The sequence below is a fragment of the Peromyscus maniculatus genome, chromosome 23 (assembly GCF_049852395.1).
Source record: "Peromyscus maniculatus bairdii isolate BWxNUB_F1_BW_parent chromosome 23, HU_Pman_BW_mat_3.1, whole genome shotgun sequence".
Lineage (NCBI taxonomy): Eukaryota > Metazoa > Chordata > Mammalia > Rodentia > Cricetidae > Peromyscus > Peromyscus maniculatus.
In genome coordinates, this window is record NC_134874.1 from 11,081,576 (window position 1) to 11,100,822 (window position 19,247).

General features: G+C 47.0%; 1 long non-coding RNA gene across 1 annotated transcript; it reads right to left on the reverse strand.

Moving 5' to 3' along the window:
- Positions 1-7,426: 7,426 nt before the first annotated feature.
- On the reverse strand, positions 7,427-18,359 carry LOC143270345 (uncharacterized). The gene is made up of 3 exons (XR_013047494.1): positions 18,243-18,359; positions 10,647-10,785; positions 7,427-7,716 (listed from the first exon to the last, which is right to left on the reverse strand). It is a non-coding gene; the product is annotated as an uncharacterized LOC143270345 (long non-coding RNA).
- Positions 18,360-19,247: the final 888 nt, after the last annotated feature.

A 19,247-nucleotide genomic window follows, 5' to 3' on the forward strand; every position in this document is an offset into this window, starting at 1 on the left:
GATAGGCAGAGAAGACACGGAAGCCTCTCACAGTCACACGCAGCACAGGGTGGGTCCTGTGGTACCTTGATTTCAGCATGTGTTTGCCGTGGACTTACTCAGTGCACCACCTCCGCCTGGATCCAGCCAAAGTCGAATACAGAGGGTTCTCTAGATTCCCTGGGAACCCACATTCCACGGAGCACCCATGCAAGCAAAATCCTCCCTGCTCTAAGAAAGGACATGGAGTCAATGGTTATCCTCTTGGACTAGAGACTCATGGGTAATTGTTGGAGATGGACTTGTTGAAGGAGCTTGAATAGATCTCTTTCCTGATCGGGTCTGACAATTGACTTTTTCTTTTGGTGAGGGAGGCAGTGGACTAGAGAGATAGCTGGACCTGGAGAGATAGCTCAGTGGTGAAGAGAACTAGTTGATCTTCCAGAGGACCCGAGTTGGATTCCAAGCATCAACATCTGGAGACTCACAACCGCCTGTAACTGCAGCTCCAGGTGGATCCCACGCCCTCTTCTGGCCTTCTCAGGTACTGCACTCACACACACACACACACACACACACACAGACATACCCACAAACCCGTGAATAAAAAATAAAACAAAAACATTTAAATTTTTATTTATTTTATGTGTGAGAGCATCTTGCCTGCATATGTATCTGTACAAACTCCTGGCGACTACAACTACAGCACAGGGGCCCACTCAAGGCTGGAACATTTTGGCAACTGAGTCAGGCGAGCTCTATAACAAAGGGGACACTCCAAGAGCTCTTGCATCAGACTCCACAGATCCACATCTTGGCTCTACCCTCCCTCATCACAGCCCCTTGGATGAACCCCAACATCTGTATCTTGTAAGAGAACACAAGAGTGTGTTCTTCCATGGGCATCCTTAAAGAAGAACGTGGAGGTGAAGGAGGGGGTGTCTGGTCTCACTGCAGCCTGGTATACGATGGCTGGCTGATATCCATGGGATGCCTGCCTGTATCTGAAGAGAAACGGTAGAGGAGTGGATGGTGTGGGGGGAGAGAGTTGGGGGGGGCTGGGAAGAAGAAAGAGGGAAAGTTTGGTTAGGATGTAAAAACAAGACAAATTTTTTTAAAAAAATTAAAGGAGAGAAGAACCAGGGTACAGTCTGGACAGAATAAAACCATACTCAGAAAGCATAAATACTTCAATGCCCAATTATCTGTGACAAGAAGGGGGGAGCAGGACGGTGGTAGCACACACCGTTTAATCCCAGTACTTGGGAGGCAGAGGTAGGCAGATCTCTGAGTTCAAAGCCAGCCTGGTCTACAAAGTGAGTTCCAGGACAGCCAGGGCTACACAGAGAAACCCTGTCTTGAAAAAAAAAAAATTCACATCAATCAATCAATCAATCATAGGTGGGGAATCACACAAACTCACCCCTTGGTACCTGTGGGGAGGCTGGTTCCATGACACTCCATGCCAAAATCCACAGAGCCTTGGGCCCCTTACAGAAAATGGAGAATTCACCAAGAACCTACATGCCTTCCCATTCAGTTTAAATGGCCTCTTGATGACACAGCATCTACTACCATGTATCACTCAGGAAATTAGGAGAGGGGGGGGGCTAGACCCTGCTCCTGTTCAAATAAAGGCCATTTTAATTCAAACCTTTCCACTCTTCAATTGGCTGAGTCACCAAAGTAACACACACAGCGTGGTGGCACACACCTGTGACCCCAGCACGTGGGAAGTGGAGGTAGGAAGACGGGAAGTTCAGGGCTAGCCTGGACTACGGGAGACCTTGTCTCAAACAACAAATGGCACCTCAGTGGATAAAGGCACGTCCCACCAAGCCTGATGGCATGAGTTCAGTCACTGAGGTCCCCAGGGTGCAAGGAGAGAACCGACTCCCCGACCTCCTCAAGGACACAGTGCTACACTAAGCTCACAGCTGGGCCTGTCTGTTACCTGCCAGTCACGGGAACAACTTGACATTCCTAAGAAAAGTGGAGACCTGGAGCTGACATCTTCATGCTCCTTCAAGGTCGACAAGCGCCCGCCTGCAGAGAGTTTCCAAACAGCCCCACCAGTGGTGTGCTCTGGGGCCGTGCACACAGGCAGAGGGGGCACGAAAACCCCAATCATTTAGCACACCGCCCGCAGAAGACAATGGGTGACATTGTAGGTGGAGGAGGCTAAAACCTGAGAGCCCTGGGGACCTGGCCACATCTCTCTCATCATCGGGTCTGAAAGCCGCATTCCTTCACTTCCCCCTGGTCGCTGCAAATCCCTCCTGCTTATTAAGCAGGTAAAACTGGTCCTTTTTTTATGTAAAAACAATGGGCTCTCTGCTGGGCCGGGCTGAAGCCTAACAGAAAATAAAAATTCAGCAGTCCGGAGTCTGTCACCTCCAACGTACATCTGGAAAGCATTTTCTGTTGATCTAAAAATGGATGGAACGTATATGTATGTGCTTATGAAGCTGGGGTATTGATCAGAAAAACTCTGAGGAGTGAGCGCCACTCTGATCCTAATACCAGCAGCCTCCAGAGTGGGCTATGAAATGGCTCCAGGGCTAGTTTATTCAAATCGAGGCCAAATGCTGCTTGAACACGGCCTTATCCACACCCTTCTCTCCATCAGTCACCATTTCCGACTCCCCACTAAAGCCAAATTCCATCCCATTACCCCCTACCGCCGTGGAGCGGGTCCCTTTCTCTGACCCATTTCTCACGTCTCTCAGAGCCAGGGTTCTGACCTGAGGAACGAGCAGTCACAGTCAGAAAAGTGGGTGCTGCGCAAACATGAGGGGACCGGAGCTCCATCCCCGGCCTCTACATAAATAAGCTATGCGTGGTGGCACCTGCCAGCAACCCAGCCTCCCAGCAAAGGTGGAGACGGGCAGATGCCAGGGTCTTCTGGATGGCCAAGCTATCTGGCCTAAGCTGTGAGCCTGAGACCAGTGAGAGACCGCGCCTCAAACAAAAAGGTGACCAGCACCTGAGAAATAACGCACGAGGTAGTAAAATATCCATGAGGGTCTTCAGCAGCATCTGGTCAGAGTTGGGTTTTATGGCCAGGTGGTGGTGGTGGCGGCGGCGGCGGCGGCGCACGCCTTTAATCCCAGCACTCGGGAGGCAGAGGCAGGCGGATCGCTGTGAGTTTGAGGCCAGCCTGGTCTCCAAAGCGAGTTCCAGGAAAGGCACAAAGCAGCACAGAGAAACCCTGTCTCGAAAAACCAAAAAAAAAAAAAAAAACAGAGTTGGGTTTTATGATCTGGAAGTCAGCCGTCATCCTCCTCTGTCATGGCTAATCTCTGCCCACCTTTCTGAACTTAGAACCACTTGGAGTTGGGGGGAGGGTTTGTAAAGGTGTTCTCAGAAAGAATTAACAGAGGAAAGGAGACACACTACAAACGGACTAGTACCAACCCATGAGCTGAGGTCCAAGGCTAAATAAAAAGGGAAGAGGAGAAAGTCAGATGAGGCCAGCATCCCCCTGCCTCTGCTTCCTGCTCTACTGAGATGGGAGGAGAGGAGGAATCCCAGCCATACACACCCACCTCCAAGTCCTCACTCCACCCCCACCTCCACGCCATGATGGACTTGTCCCCTCAAACTGTGACCTAAGGCAACTCCTTTCTCCCTTGAGGTGCTCTCATCAGGTATTTGGTCACAGTAACAAAAAAAGAAGTTGGTGCAGCCTCACTGAGTCTTAAAGAAAGACTCTTAGTCATTTCATAGCCAGTTTTTAATTTTTATTACAATTATTTATGAGGGGCGGCACGGCACTTGTGCCACAGCTTGTGTGTGGAGGTCAGAGGACAACGTGGGGTCCCAGGACTTGAACTAAGGTTGTCAGGCTCTGTAGCCTGTACCTTTGCCCAGTGAGACCTTCACCAGCCCCCTCCTAGCCACTTGCATAATTTTTCTCCATCTCGTGTTCAGAGATTTCACTGTGAAGTGTCTAGATGCAGCATCACATGTTTAGGCCCCATAGAGCATTCTTCAGTCTGTGCTGTGGTGGACTTCTGAGACTTGGGGAGATGCTCCCCATTATTTCTTCCCACTGTCATCCCCACTTCTCCACCTGACTCGATAGTCCCCAGGTGCTTAGCTTGGCTTCTTTGCCGCTTCTCTGAATTTTTTGCTCTTCTCAGTCTTACCCACTGTTGTTCCTTGTGTATCCATCCTTCGTATCGTCTGTCTACTCAGTTGTCTCTTCATTTCTTTATCTCTGTTATTTTGCATGTGTCTATTTAGTGAGGATGAGGCTACACATGCTACGGTTTGCTCGTGGAGGTCAGAGGGAGGGAAAAGATCCAGGCGTGGTGGCCCACGCTCCTCTAAACCCCAAGTTCAGAAGGCAGAAGCAAGAGGATCTCAGTGAATCTAAGGACAGCTTCGTCTACAGAGTGAGTTCCAGGACAGCCAGAGCTATATAGTGAGACCCTGTTTTTAAAAGAAGGAGGAGAAGGGGGAGGAGGGGAAGGAGGAGGGGGAGGAGGAAGAGGGGAAGAAGGTGAATAATGAGGGGGAGGGGGAGGAGGAAGAGGAGGAAGAAAAATCAAAAGAGGAAGAAGAGGAAAAGAAAAAATCATGTTTTTCAGATTTAGAATTTCTGTTTTAACTTCTTAAAACTGGATTTTATTTCTACTTTGAAGCTCTGCATACTTTTTTTTGCATCCTTCTTTTTATTCCGGTTTGGTTGGTCAGTTGGTAGGTTGGTTGGTTGGTTGGTTGGTTGACTGGCTGGCTGGCTGGCTGGCTGGCTGGTTGGTTGGTTGGTTGGTTGGTTGGTAGGTTGGTAGGTTGGTTGGTGGGTTGGTTGGTAGGTTGGTAGGTTGGTTGGTTGGTGGGTTGGTAGGTTGGTTGGTGGGTTGGTTGCTTGGTTGCTTGGTTGGTTGCTTGGTTGGTTGCTTGGTTGCTTGGTTGGTAGATTGGTTGCTTGGTAGGTTGGTTGGTTGCTTGCTTGCTTGGTTGGTAGGTTGGTTGCTTGGTTTTTTAGGCAGTTTCATGGAGCTCAGGTTAGCCTTGAAATCTCTACAGAGTGGTGGCTGGCCCCTTGCCTCCATCTCCGTGTGCTCAGATTCCAGGTGTGAGTCAGCAGTTATATAACTTTTTTAATAATCTTAAAGACATACTAACCATTAAAATCATTGTCATTGTCAGGCCGGGCGGTGGTGGCGCACGCCTTTAATCCCAGCACTCGGGAGGCAGAGCCAGGTGGATCTCTGTGAGTTCGAGGCCAGCCTGGGCTACCAAGTGAGTTCCAGGAAAAGGCACAAAGCTACACAGAGAAACCCTGTCTCGAAAAAACCAAAAAAAAAAAAAAAAAAAAAAAAAAAAAAAAAATCATTGTCAGATACCTCCATCCCACACATTGGATGATATACACCCAGGTCCCCCATCTGAAATTGTTATTTTAACAACCTATGGGGCTGTGTTCATACATGTTTTCTTTTCTCTTGGTTTTCAGCCACTTGTTCCTTTTCCCATCACGCCTCATGATGTTTGGTTGGATGTGTGAAAGATGGTTGAGGCACTGGCTGCTATTCACATCCTTCTGAAGGTATAGGAGGCAGATAGACTGGTAGGAAGCCATTTACAGATGAGGATTCCTGGCTTGGGTAAGGCCATCTAGAGCAATGTTGGCTTTACTCATTTTGTTTTGTTTTGTTTTGTTTTGTTTTGATTTGATTTGATTTGAATTGAAGTGAGGTCTCTCTATATAGTCCTGGCTGGATTGGAATTAACCATGTATACCAGAATTGGCCACAAACTCACAAACTCCTGACTCCACTTCCAAGACATATGCTCCCATACCTAGCAGCCTTACTCTTAAGATCTGGCATTTGCAACAGACATGATGGCATACATTTGAATCTCAGCCTTAGGCAGGATGTTGGGACAAGGAGGGGGCCGGGCGGGAGGTTAATGAATGAAGATTGACAAGAACTCCAAGCCAGCATGGGTTCCGACTCCAGCAAGTTACCCTCTGACCTCCACACATGCATTGTGGCATTCGTGCATGTGTGTGCACGCGCATGCACACACAGATGACAGAAACAGAGACAGAATAAAAGTAATTTTTAAAAAGAACACTTACTTCTTTTAGCCTCCTTGATATGATTCAATAGAATAGTTAAACTCCTTGATGGTCCTTACCTGAGAAAACTGGACATTATCAGGGACAAGAAATTGATAGATTTTCTTAGTTTTATTTGCTTGTTTGTTTGGTTAATTTTTATGAGACAGTATCTCATAATATAGCCCAGGCTGACCTTGAACTCACAATCATCCTGCCTTACCTTCCAACTGCTGGGATTGTAGGCAGGCACCACCACCAGGCTCTGAATAGCTACATGTTTCTGGAAAAGGAGTGAAGGAGGGTGGGTGAGAGGGCTCGGCCACCAAGCATGCACACTTGACTTCAAGTCCACGAGGTGGAAGGAGAGACCTGATTCCTGAAAATTGTCATTTGACCAATATGTATGCCCTGTGGCCAATATGCACACACATGCACAAATATGAAAACTGTCTTAATACAGTTTTTCTTTTTGTTGTTGCTTTGGTTTGGTTTGGTTTGGTTTTGGTTTTTTGAGACAGGGTTTCTCTGTGTAACAGCTCTGGCTATCCTGGATCTCACTCTGTAGACCAGGCTGGCCTCAAACTCACAGAGATTTGCCTGCCTCTGCTTCCCAAGTGCTGGGATTAAAAGCGTGCAACACCATCACCTGGCCTAGAATTTTCTTACGCTTAAAGTTTTCACAGCTGGGCAATAGTGGCCCAGAGGCAGGCAGATGTCTGTGAGTTCGAGGCCAGACTGGTCTACAGAGCAAGCTCTAGGACAGGCACCAAAACTACATGGAGAAACTCTGTCTCAAAAAACCAAAAAGAAAAAAGAAAAGAAAGAAAGAAAGAAAGAAAGAAAGAAAGAAAGAAAGAAAGAAAGAAAGAAAGAAAGAAAGAAAGAAAGAAAGAAAGAAAGAAAGAAATGAAAGAAAAAAATTCTGGAATAAAGGATCCTGACCATCCAGGGAAAATAAGGCCACTTTATTCCCTATGAACTCTTGGCTTACATCAAGAAGCCCTAACATAAGCATGAAAATGAGGGGGAGCAAGTCCTATCCAGGGGTGTTCCCCTGTCTCCACAGTTTCATGAGCACCCAGCTCTCAGTGCGTGGAGGACAGCTTCATCCAAGCCATCTAAAACTCTTTTCTATTGGACTCCACGCCTCTGCCCACCAACAGGCAGCTAGCAGGCCTCCTGGCCAGAAACTCCACGGGTGCCAACACAATTTTGGCACTGCTCACAGCTCGCTCCGCAGGCCTGGGAAAACGATGGAGCCTCCACACCACATTCATTTCCCTGTTACCAGCACAACAACAATAAAACGCACTTCCCAGGGAGCAGGGGGAATTAATTACTTGAGCATTTATTAAGTGCTTTGAAGATGAATGTGTGAAGTGCTCACTTTTTTTCCTTCCTTGCCCTCGGGTTTTCCTGAGCAGGGCGAGGAGTCTGCAACAGCCAAGTCCACAGCTTGCACGGAAAGTTCAGGGCATTTCTTAAGGGCACAGTAATGTAGTAACTCTCCTGGAGTCAGCTGTGCAGGCTCCAGATAAAAAGAAAACTGCCCCAGAAAGGTTTGGTAAGATTCCCCAGTAACAAGTTGGAAGCTTGCACTGAGATGTTGGCCTGGCTTCTTCTTGGTCTCCAGGGAGTATCTGTCATGTCTCCTGTGTGCCCTGGAGCACATCAATAAAGAAAACAGAAATGTCCTTCAAATTCATAGTCCACTGGAGAGTCAGCGGAGTGTACACAATAAACAAGAAAGACAAGTTTCACCGCACACATGTAACACGTGGGCTGGTAAGGCGTGGTGAGGAGGTGATGGATCCAAGAAGGGCAGGTAGGAGATGCAGCCAGGTGTGGTGGTGCATGCCTGAATCCCAGTGCTGAGAGCCAGAGGTAGTTGGATAGCCAGGAGTTCAAGGCCAAGCAGGGATATAACATATAGATAGCAGATAGATAGATAGATAGATAGATAGATAGATAGATAGATAGATAGATAGATAGATAGATAGATGGATGGTAGATTGCTGTGTATATCGCTCTGTATAAATAAAATGCTGATTGGCCAGTAGCCAAGCAGGAAGTATAGGCGGAACAAGCATAGAAAATAATTCTGGGAAGTGGAAGGCTGAGGCAGAGAGATGCTGCCATGATGAGAAGCAACGTGTTAAGATACCAGTAAACCATGAGCTATGTGGCAACTTATAGATTAATAGAAATGGGTTAATTTAAGATAGAACTAGATAACAAGAAGCCTGCCACTGCCATACAGTTTGTAAGCATTATAAGTCTCTGTGTGTTTACTTGGTTGGGTCTGAGCGACTGCAGGACTGGCGGGTGAGAAAGATTTGTCCTGACTGTAGGCCGGGCAGGACTGGAGAAAACTCTAGCAATGATAGATAGATAGATAGATAGATAGATAGATAGATAGATAGATAGATAGATAGATAGATAGATAGAGACCCTGTTGAAAGAGATAGCTCAAATGATATAAAAGAAAAGAGAAAGCTCCTTTTGGTAATGGCTGATCAGAGAAAAGAACATTTGAATGAAAACATGAAAGGAAGGAAGGAGAGGAAGCCATGAGAAAATACAAGGATAGGGCTTCCAAGGGGGAGGGGATGGGTAATGGAACTGAAGCAGAAGCTTATTCAGAGAGGAGCATACAACCCAGTGTGTCTGCAGTGAAGAAAACTAAGGAAATGAAGAAATGAGACAAGATGGGTAATGGTGGACATGGGGAACACATTCGCCTGACTGGACATGGAGGGATTGGTGGAGGAGGGATGGACATATATGTGGATAGATGAGTAAGTAGGTGGGTAGATAGATGAATGGTTGGATGTATAAATGGTATGGTGGGTGGATGGATGGATGGATGGATGGATGGATGGATGGATGGATGGATGGATGGATATGTGGAGAGACAGATGGATGGCCAGATGCCGGATGGGTGGGTGGGTAGATGGATAGATAAATTGATGAGTAGATAGATGGATGGGTAGATAGATGGATAGATGGATGGATGGATGGATGGATGGATGGATGGATGGATGGATGGATGGATGGATGGGTGGATGGGTAGATGGATGGATGGATGGATGGATGGATGGATGGATGGATGGATGGATGGATGGATGGATGGATGGATGGATGGATGGATCGATGGATGGATCGATGGATGGGTGGATGGGTAGATAGATGGATGGATAGATTTGGAGGGAGCTCTGGTTTTGTTTTCATTTTTTTTTCTGTAACCCATTACATATCCTAGGATGGTCTCAAACTCATCATGAACCCACTGCCTCAGTCTCCCAAAAGATGGAGTTACAGACACAAGCCACCATACCTGGCTTGGGTGGAAGTGTTTTGTTTTGAGACAGGGTTTCTCTGTGTAGTTTTGGTGCTTGTCCTGGATCTTGCTCTGTAGACCAGGCTGGCCTCCAACTCACAGACATCTGTCTGCCTCTACCTCCCGAGTGCTGGGATTAAAGGCATGCACCACCACCGCCTGGCCCTTGGGTAGAAGTTTTAATAGAAGTCATCAAGATTCTTAGTTGCAACCAAACTACCTCTAATGGAGGTAAAATATGATTGTTCAGGATACTGGGCCCAAGATCAACACTTGGGTTTTGCCTGCGCCCTCCCCCCCCCCAACACACACACACCTAGATTTATAGTAGACATTGGCTCTCTAAAGCTCTAAGGGATAATACAGGTAAAAGAAACAAAACTCAAGCCCTCTCTAATTTTCTCTCATTTCAACATATCCACCATGGAATCATTTATCATACAAAAGCCCCAGCCTTAAACTTCTGAGATGGAAGCAGTGGTCTGATGTCAGAACAATGTGGGCATAACAGGGATGGAGAGGGGCCCTGCTGAGAAGCCACCATGTTGGAAGGTGGTACTCTCCGGTTCATGGGAGGTGACTATTTCCTAAGAAGATCTGAGATTGGAGGGAGACCAGGGAAGTGGGAGTGGGGGGAGGGGGGCAGCCTCACCCTCCTTGGCCCTCAGTACTTGTAGACGTTAGGAGCAGTTCCCGAGAATGCCCTGAGACCCTCCCCCAAGCTAACCCCATTTCCTGGGGCAGACACTTCCGAGGTTCTGTGCCCTGGCCATGGACTCTCAGCCTGCTCCAGCACAAAGACAATTTTAAAGCAAATTCAGAGCATGACAAAAACCAAGGTCCCCTTGAGTTTCAGAATTCTGCCACCATCCTGTTCTGTCTGTCCCCACACGGGAAAGAGAATGAGTTAACTGGTCTCTGTGATTCCTTCGGAGACTTTAAGACACAAATAAAATTGTGTTGTTGGTTTAAAAAAAAACAAACAAAAGCAGGGCCTCATGTACCTCACCATGGCCTCAAATTTCTGAGGATGACCTTGAACTCCCGACCCTCCTGTCTCCATCTCCCAGGTTTGAGGGAGTACAGGCACAGACCACACAGTCTTGCTATGGATCCCAGGCTGACCTCAAACCCAGCATCCTCCTCCCTCAATCTCCACAGCCAGTTTGAGATGACTGCTTTATAGACACTCTGCATGGTTGCTGAGATACTTTTCTTTTCCAGCTTGATGTAGCTTGTTTAATTACTTACGTGCTTTGTGATTCTGTTGTTGTGGTAGACCCTGAAGTCAGTTCATGGGCTCGAGCCCTTACTCCTCCTGCTCATACCCGTCCTTGAACCACCAGTACGGCGACTGCCACAAGTGGACATTTAATGAGATCCTGCACTTCTGGAAGGGTAGATGACACCTTTAAAGCTTACACTCGGGGAGCTAAAGCTGAATTGTAAGGTCAAGGCCAGCCTGAACTACACAACAAGACCCTCCCTCAAAAATAAAAAGTAAACAGACAGGAGCTGGAGATACAGCTGTTGGTGGAGTGTTCGCCTAATGTGCAGGAAGCTCTGGGTTTGGTCCCCAGTGCCCTATAAACAGGAGCTAATGCTTGGGAAATGGAGACAGAAGGATCAGACATTCGAGGTCATCCTCTGCCTCCTCATAGTGAGTTCGAGGGTAACCTGGGCTACATGAGACCTTATCTCAATCACTCCATCAACCAATCAAATAAATAACAAATTAATAAATACATCCTCCTCCATCTTCCTGGGGCGGGGGGGGGGGGGGGGGGGGCGCGCAGCTTCAGGCCATCAGAAGATGTTGACTTAGGGACCAGACTCTGGGTCTGGCTTGTGGCAGAGCCTGAAGCATGTTCCTAAGCCCCCCCACCCTGGACCCACAGTTCCTCCCCTGGGCAGAAAATATCAAGGTTAATAACTCAGCTGATAAATGGAAGGCTGGGTGGAAGGAGGCTGGGGATGGTGGTTATTAAGTTCTGCCTGGTGCGGGGATGAAAGGCCATTTATGGAAGGATTAGTACCATTAGGGTTGAGCTGGATCTGGTCCTGGCTTTAGCCAGGGGCTGGAGAAGGCCTCGGGTGCACTGTTCATGAAAGTGCCGCTACAGAGGCAAGCTGGGACACACCGGCACTGTCATTAATCTCCGATCACCAGTTCCTGGCCTTCTACCAGGAAGGAAATGCTCTGTGCTGCACCCTGAGAAGGATCCCAAGGACATAGAGACAAATAAATGCCCTGGCTCCTAGCTCCTGTTCACTGTGGCTTCTTCCCTTGGAGCTGAGTACCCACTACATACCAAAGCACATCCCACCCCGGTGCCAAACAGATTGTTGTAGTGACGGTCTCAAGAGTCCAGCTCAAGACCACCTACTGTAAGCTTAAGAAACTGAGTCTCGGGGTGATGATCCAATGGCCAGCAGAAGACAGACTCGAACCCCAGATCTTCCAATGTCAAGGTCCAAGGCTTTTCCAGTCAAGAATGTGGCTGGCCAGCAGGTACTGGCAAGCAAATGAAGTGAAAAAAAGAAAAGAAAAATGTACCACCTAGGAATCCTGGGCTCACACATTCCTTCCTCAGCTGAAGAGACAGCTGGGTGGTTAAGAGCACTTGCTGCTGAGGACCCCAAAGTCAATCCCTATTGCGCAATGCCCATGTCAGGTGGTTCACACCCACCTGTAACTCCAGCTCCAGGGGATTCAATGCCGCTGGCTTCTGTGGGCACCTTCACTCTTGTTCACACACACAAACACACACACACACACACCTCCACGTAATTAAAATAAAAAAAAATAATAAACTCCTCCCTATTCTGTGACGGTTAATCTTGACTGGGTTAAAAATCACCATAAAAATGGACCCCAAGACATGTCTGTGGGGCCGGCTCTAGATCGGATGAACTGAGTTGGGATCACCCACCGTAACTGCGGGCCTCTCCATCCTTTGAGACAGGTTCCCGGAGTGAATCACAAGGAGAAATCATGCTGAGCGCCAGCATCCCTCTCTTTCTCCTTCCTGACTGCAGATGCCATGTGACAGCTGCCCCATGCTCCTGCCTCTGTACCTTCCCCACAGTGATGGGCTGAACCCTCAAACTGGGATACAAAGCAACCTCTCCCCTGCCCTGAGTGGCTTCTGTCGCAGTGGCAATGAGCTCCTCACGGTTCAAGGACTCTTGGGACCTTTGGGTGTCCATCCTCTGGAGAGAGTCCCCAAGCACATCTTGGGATTTCCCAACTCTCGGGCAGGTATAGAGCCAGAAAGATGAGTCTTCTCATAGATTCAAGAAAAACTGGGGTTTTCTTTTATCTTCCAATATCTTTTTACTGTATTTATGTATTTGGGTTGTTTGTTTGTTTGTTTGTTTGTTACTAGGAAATGTAAGTGTACCATGGTGCACAAGTGGAGGTCAGAGGCTAGCCCATAGGAATTGGCTCTCTCCTTTTGCCACGTGGGTCCCAGGAGTTGAACTCGGGTCATCAGGCTTGGAGGCAAGCCTCTCTGCACACTGAGCCATCTCACTAGCCCTTAACTCTGCTACACACCTGCCTAACACATGTTGCCAAGTCTATTGGGAGCACTCCTAGATAAGAGCCATGCTGCCTGAGGTTTTATATAGATCCTTCTAGGTCTTGAGAGCTCTGACTTATTTTCCCCCACCTATAGACCGGACACAATTGACTTCCTCACCATTAAGAATGTGGGAAAATACTCTCCTCCTCCTCCTCCTCTTTCGATTTCACTCTTTATGATTGTATCAAGCTAGATCCTGGGCAGAACTCTACTGACTTCTGTCTTCATTCACTCACTCACTCCCTCATTCATTCATTCAGTAAGTAGTTATTGAAATTGCTCCGTGCCCTGTGGCACAATCAGGCCCGAAGAAGATAGAGTCAAGAGCAAATAAATACACATATGTACGCACACAGGGTCAGTAGGCTCCTTCTGGGTGTTTTTTGCTTGTTTGTTTGTTTGTATGTTTAGAGATCCATGAACCAAACTTTGAAAGAGGCAGGGCTGTGGTGTCACAAAATAAAAAAACATAATTGCCTGGGAGGGTTTCAAGAGTGGCATTATTATTATTATTATTATTATTATTATTATTATTATTATTAAATTTACTGACTCTGTGGTGTGTGTGTGTGTGTGTGTGTGTGTGTGTGTGTGTGTGTGTGTGTGTGTGTGTGTTTGTGGATGACAATGTCATGGTGCCCGTGTGGAAGTCAGAAGACATCTAGAAGGTGTTATCCTCTCCTACTATGTGGTTCCTGTGACTGAACTCAGGTTGCTAGGCTTGGTGGGGCGGCAAGCTCCTTTTCCCAGTGAGCCATCTCGCCAGCCCAAGGTTTGAAGAGTAGCATTTTCGCTACTTTGTTGTTTTTAAACTTTATTGACTTTGACATTGCCTGTGTTCCCACCCATTACCTCTGTGTTTAGGGAAGGCTTCGTAAAGTCCTTCTGACCCACAGGCATTATGAGTCCCTGGGCCATCCTCTCCCTTCCTCCAGTTCTCCATCTATAAAATGGCATTAATGATAACCCCAAGAATAGCATCCACTAATGATCTGAGGACTCCAAGATGCTGCGGGCACTCTCTAAAGGGTGGGGCAGGGACCGAGGGCTGAGATGCACTTTCTGCCTGTGAGATACCCACTCCCTTCCTGCTCCTAGAAGCCTGAGACGCATGAAAAGCCAGCCCAGCCTTTGGGAAGAAGCCACACAGGCACTGCAAGGGCCCAGATCCCAGAGTGATGGGCCAAATGTCGAGAGGGGATGACGATGCGTGCGTGTGCTTTTATGTCCGGGTCACTTGTTCCAGTGTAGCCTGGCAGCTCCCAACTGAAAGTTACTACCATCTGCTCCGTGACCTCAATCCATGTGGTCCCACGAGAACTGCAACAGGCGGCCCCAGCGGGCAGGCTGGCACCAACCGAGGCTGGAAATGGGTCACCTCCGGGAGCCTCCAAGCTGGATCTGAGTATTGCTGTGGGACAGGGTGTGAATGGGGAGGGGCCTGGACCCCATCAAAGAATAGCTATCAGAGTTCCTGTGGGTGGCGGTGGCATCAGGAAGGAGCCATCCAGGTTATGAAAGCCACACTGTGCGTGGGTCACATGACACCTGCACTTGCAGGAACACGGTAACTTCAACAGAGCATCATGGGTAAAATTTCACATGCTGCCTGGCGGTGGTGGCGCACGCCTTTAATCCCAGCACTCGAGAGGCAAGAGTTCAAGGCCAGCATGGGCTACCAAGTGAGTTCCAGGAAAGGTGCAAAGCTGAACAGGGAAACCCTGTCTCAAAAAAGTGGCCTTTGCAATCCGGAAAAGATACAGTGAACTTTTCTTCAAAGGCAGCAGAACAGGCAGTGGGCTGATGGCTTCTTATGTGCAGTGGAACAGCAGCTGAAACAGTTATTCTTGAAGAGTAACTAAGCTCACGCCTCTCAATAGTAGACTGGCATTTAATAGAGGGATGTGAAGAAGAACAGGATGCTGAGATGAAGCCACACACACACACACATAGCCAAGAAGAATGGACAGCTGAATTTAAAAAAAAAAAAAATCAACAATTTCCAGAATTTAAAATCCTGAATCATGACATGACACTAGTGGAATTCAGGTGTTTCTGGTACATAGACTGCTCTCACCAAATGTGAGGTCGAACTGTTGACCTTGTGTACATCCTACTTCACAAATGAGTCTGTCAGATACGTTAAGCCTATAGGCTGAAGATGATGCCCCAACACTGTGGAGAAACCTCAAGTAACTGTCCAGGCAGCTGGCTGTTTCTGTCAACTCACATTTTTTTTTTTTTTTTTTTTTTTTTTGGAAGCTGCTTGCATGTACTTCCTGTTTTTATTTTTTATTAGGTAATATTATTTCCTTCTTGGGTCTCTGAGGGAGTTGAAGATTAGTTAGTTATAGTTGAAGATTAGATGGTTATAGTTATAGTTTTCTTTGTTAAGAATTTCAGAAAAGAAACTCACTAAAGAGGTGTAAGTGTATAAATTTGAAAAACATTATAAGATAGTTCTGTTAGTAATGTAAGTTAGGATAGAAAGTGAATCAGGTACATTTTGGACTTACCAAAATAGCATAGATAATGGAATTATTTTCTCTGAATTTGTCAGATACAAATGGACTAGACATTGTTTAGGTACTTGTTGCATGTATATGTGGTATATAGTTGTTGTACTTTTGTATATAGTTTTTCTTAGGTTAGTTATAACTTTTTTCCTTTTTTCTTTTTATTAAAGTAGAAAAGGGGAAAAAGAATTTGTACTATATCAAGCTGATAGTAGAAAAAATAAATAAACAAATAAAAATGAGAAAAAAAAAACTTCACATGCTAATAACAGCTTCAGGGTAGGCAAGGTGTACTTAGAAGGTTGAGGCAGAAGAACATGAGTTCAAAACCAGCCTGGGCTACAAAGTAAAATCCTGTAGATAATAATAATAAAAACAACAACAACATCTGCTTAGGGCAAGGGAGATGGCTCAGTGGGGAAAGTGCCTGCTGAACAAGCATGAGGACCTGAGTTCGAACCCCAAGGGAGTTGGAGACAGGAGGATCCTCCGGCACCTGCACACACGTGAACACATACATACTGGGGCACGAGCATGCAAACACACACAAATAAAAGAATAACATTGGGGCTGGAGAGGTGGCTCAGTGGTTCAGAGCACTGGCTGCTCTTCCAAAGGACCTGAGTTTAATGGCCAGAATCCACATGGCAGCTCACAGCTTTAACTACAGTACAGGGGATCTAATGTCCTCTTCAATTACAGTTCAGGGGATATAGCGCCCTCTTCTGGCCTCCACGAGGACCTGCAGTTATGTGCACATACCCACACACATATACAAACATATACACACAATTTATTTTTTTTTAAATCTGTATATGAGAATGAATAACTAGAACTAATAGTGTGTTTGTCCATCCATGGGAGAACAGCTAATAAGTGAGGTATATTCATTCAGTGAAATGCTACACAACACAGAAAAAAAAAAACAACAATGTACTAATAAATAATATACTATAGTACTAATAAGAAAAAAATCTTGTAGGAATATTGGTAACCAGAATAAAATGAAGTAAGTAAAATATGTTGTAAAATATATAGTAGGAATCAATCAATAAATTAAAAAAAAAAATACTAATACAGCCGGGCGGTGGTGGCTCACGTCTTTAATCCCAGCACTTGGGAGGCAGAGCCAGGCAGATCTCTGTGAGTTCGAGGCCAGCCTGGGCTACCAAGTGAGTTCCAGGAAAGGCGCAAAGCTACACAAGAAACCCTATCTCAAAAAACCAAAAATAAGAAAAAATACTAATACCAAAACTATATCATTTCTCTATCTCTCCCTCGTGTATGTGTGTGTGTGTGTGTGTGTGTGTGTGTGTGTGTGTGTGTGTGTGTTCCTTTGATGCTGCTGTGATAAAATTCCCAAACAAAAGCAACTTAAAGGAGATAGAGTTTACTCTGGGTCACAGTTCAAGAGTGCATGATGCAGAGGAGTCGAGGCAGGCAGCTAGCTGTTCTCGTGCCATCCACAATCATTACACAGAGAACAAGGAACACATTCTCCATTTTATACAGCCCGGGATCCTCTGCCCACAAGCAAGCTACATCTTCCCATATCAATTAATATGGTCCAGGGGACCCACCACTGGCAGACCCAGAGGTCCATCTCCCTTGTGACTCTAGATCCTGGCAGGTTGGATTAGCACCAACCATCGCAGAGTATTTGAAAACACAGGTTTTAGCTGGGTATGGTAACACTCAGCACTCAGGAGACAGAGGCAGGAGGATCTCTGTGAATTCTAGGCCAGCCTGGTCTACAAAATGAATTCCAGGACAACAAAAGCTGTTACACAGTGAAATTCTGTCTCCAAGACCACCAAAAGGAAGAAGAAGAAAAGAAGAGGGGAAGGAGGAGGGGAAAGGAAGGAAGGAAGGAAGGAAGGAAGGAAGGAAGGAAGGAAGGAAGGAAGGAAGGAGAGAGAAAGGTAGAGAGAAGAGGAGAGGAGAGGAGAGGAGAGGAGAGGAGAGGAGAGGAGAGGAGAGGAGAGGAGAGGAGAGGAGAGGAGAGGAGAGGAGAAGAGAAGAGAAGAGAAGAGAAGAGAAGAGAAGAGAAGAGAAGAGAAGAGAAGAGAAGAGAAGAGAAGAGAAGAGAAGAGAAGAGAAGAGAAGAAAAAGAACACATAGGTTTGCTCCAATCATTCCATCTACTAGGGACCCTCTTGAGCTCAACCAAGTGTTGTGTCCATTTGCCTGAGTTTGTGCACATAAAAGTTGGGCTGATACAGAGGGCTGCACTTCACAAGGATGGGCCACAGGAGAGCAATTGCCTCCACAGTCAGCCTGCTGCCTCGGGCCGCTTGCCACTGAGCGTTCGTGAACATCCCACACCACACCCAGTGTGACAGTTTCTCTGATTTCCTTCACACACACACACACACACACACACACACACACACACACACACACAAATGCACATGCACATGGACACATACACACACACACACACACACACCTGCTTCCTGAGAACACAAGCTTTCACACACACACACACACACACACACACACACACCTTTCAAAGCAAAGTGCTAGGTCTACTCCTGCATAAAATTATATTATCTTTTTTTAATCTGTGTATGTGTGTGTGGGGAGGGGGGTGCATCTGATGGGGTCAAAGAAGAACTTCAAATGTCAGTCCTTAGGGTTGGGGTTGGGGATTTAGCTCAGCAGCGCTTGCCTAGCAAGCTTGCCTCAGCTCCGAGGGGGGGCGGGGGGGGGGGGGAGACAAAATATCAAATGTCAGCCCTTACTTTCTCTTGTTTTCAGACCAGGCCCTTGTCCTTGTTGCTGGATGCTGGCACACCAGGCTCTGAGGACTGCTTTACTTCCATTCCTTGACCCAGCTGCCAGGCTCTCTGTGAGACGCGCTGGAAAGGAGGAGGAGGAAGAGGAGAAAAAAAAAAAGAAGAAATGTAACATTTCATTAATGTCTTGGGACACTTAAAAAAGTCGGCACTGCTGACCACCGTGGCTCACACACCCTTAATCCCAGCACCAGGGAGGCAGAGGCAAGAGCATCTCTGTGAGTCTGAGGCCAGCCTGGGCTACAGAGTGAGTTTCTGGCTAAACAGGGCTGTGTCAAAAGACCCATTCTCCAAAGGGGGGCGGTGCAGAAGATTGGGTCCTTAAGATGGCTCAGTGGAAGCTGGGCAGTGGTAGCTGTGGTGGCTGCAGCAGCTGCGGCAGCGCACGCCTTTAATCCCAGCACTTGGGAGGCAGAGAGCCAGGAGGATCTCTGTGAGTTCGAGGCCAGCCTGGTCTACAGAGTGAGTTCCAGGAAAGACTCCAAAGCTACACAGAGAAACCCTGTCTCCAAAACAAAACAAAACAAAAAAGATGGCCTTTGCTCCCGAGTATGACGACCTATGTTCAATCCCCAGGAACCACATGGTGGAAAGAGAATACCTACCACCACCACCCGCCAGACAATAAATAAAGTTTAGAGTAAAGTTAAAAGGAAGGAGAGAGGTGTAGGTAGTTACATAGAACAACCCATTTTTGCAGTGTTTTGTTTTGGGGAGGCGGGGTGCTAGGAATTGAACCTAGGGCTTTTGTGCGTGTTTGGGAAGTGCTTCATCGCAGCCCTTGTTTCTGCCATTTCTGGAACAGTGCTGGGGCCCTGCTGCAAGAGAACCAGATACCCTTTCCTGGAGTAGGCTGACTGATCGATGGATGAGTGCATGGTGCCCCACCCAGAGGCCTAATAGCTACGGGAGTCAGGAGGGCGCCATAAATAACACACTAACTACCAGTGA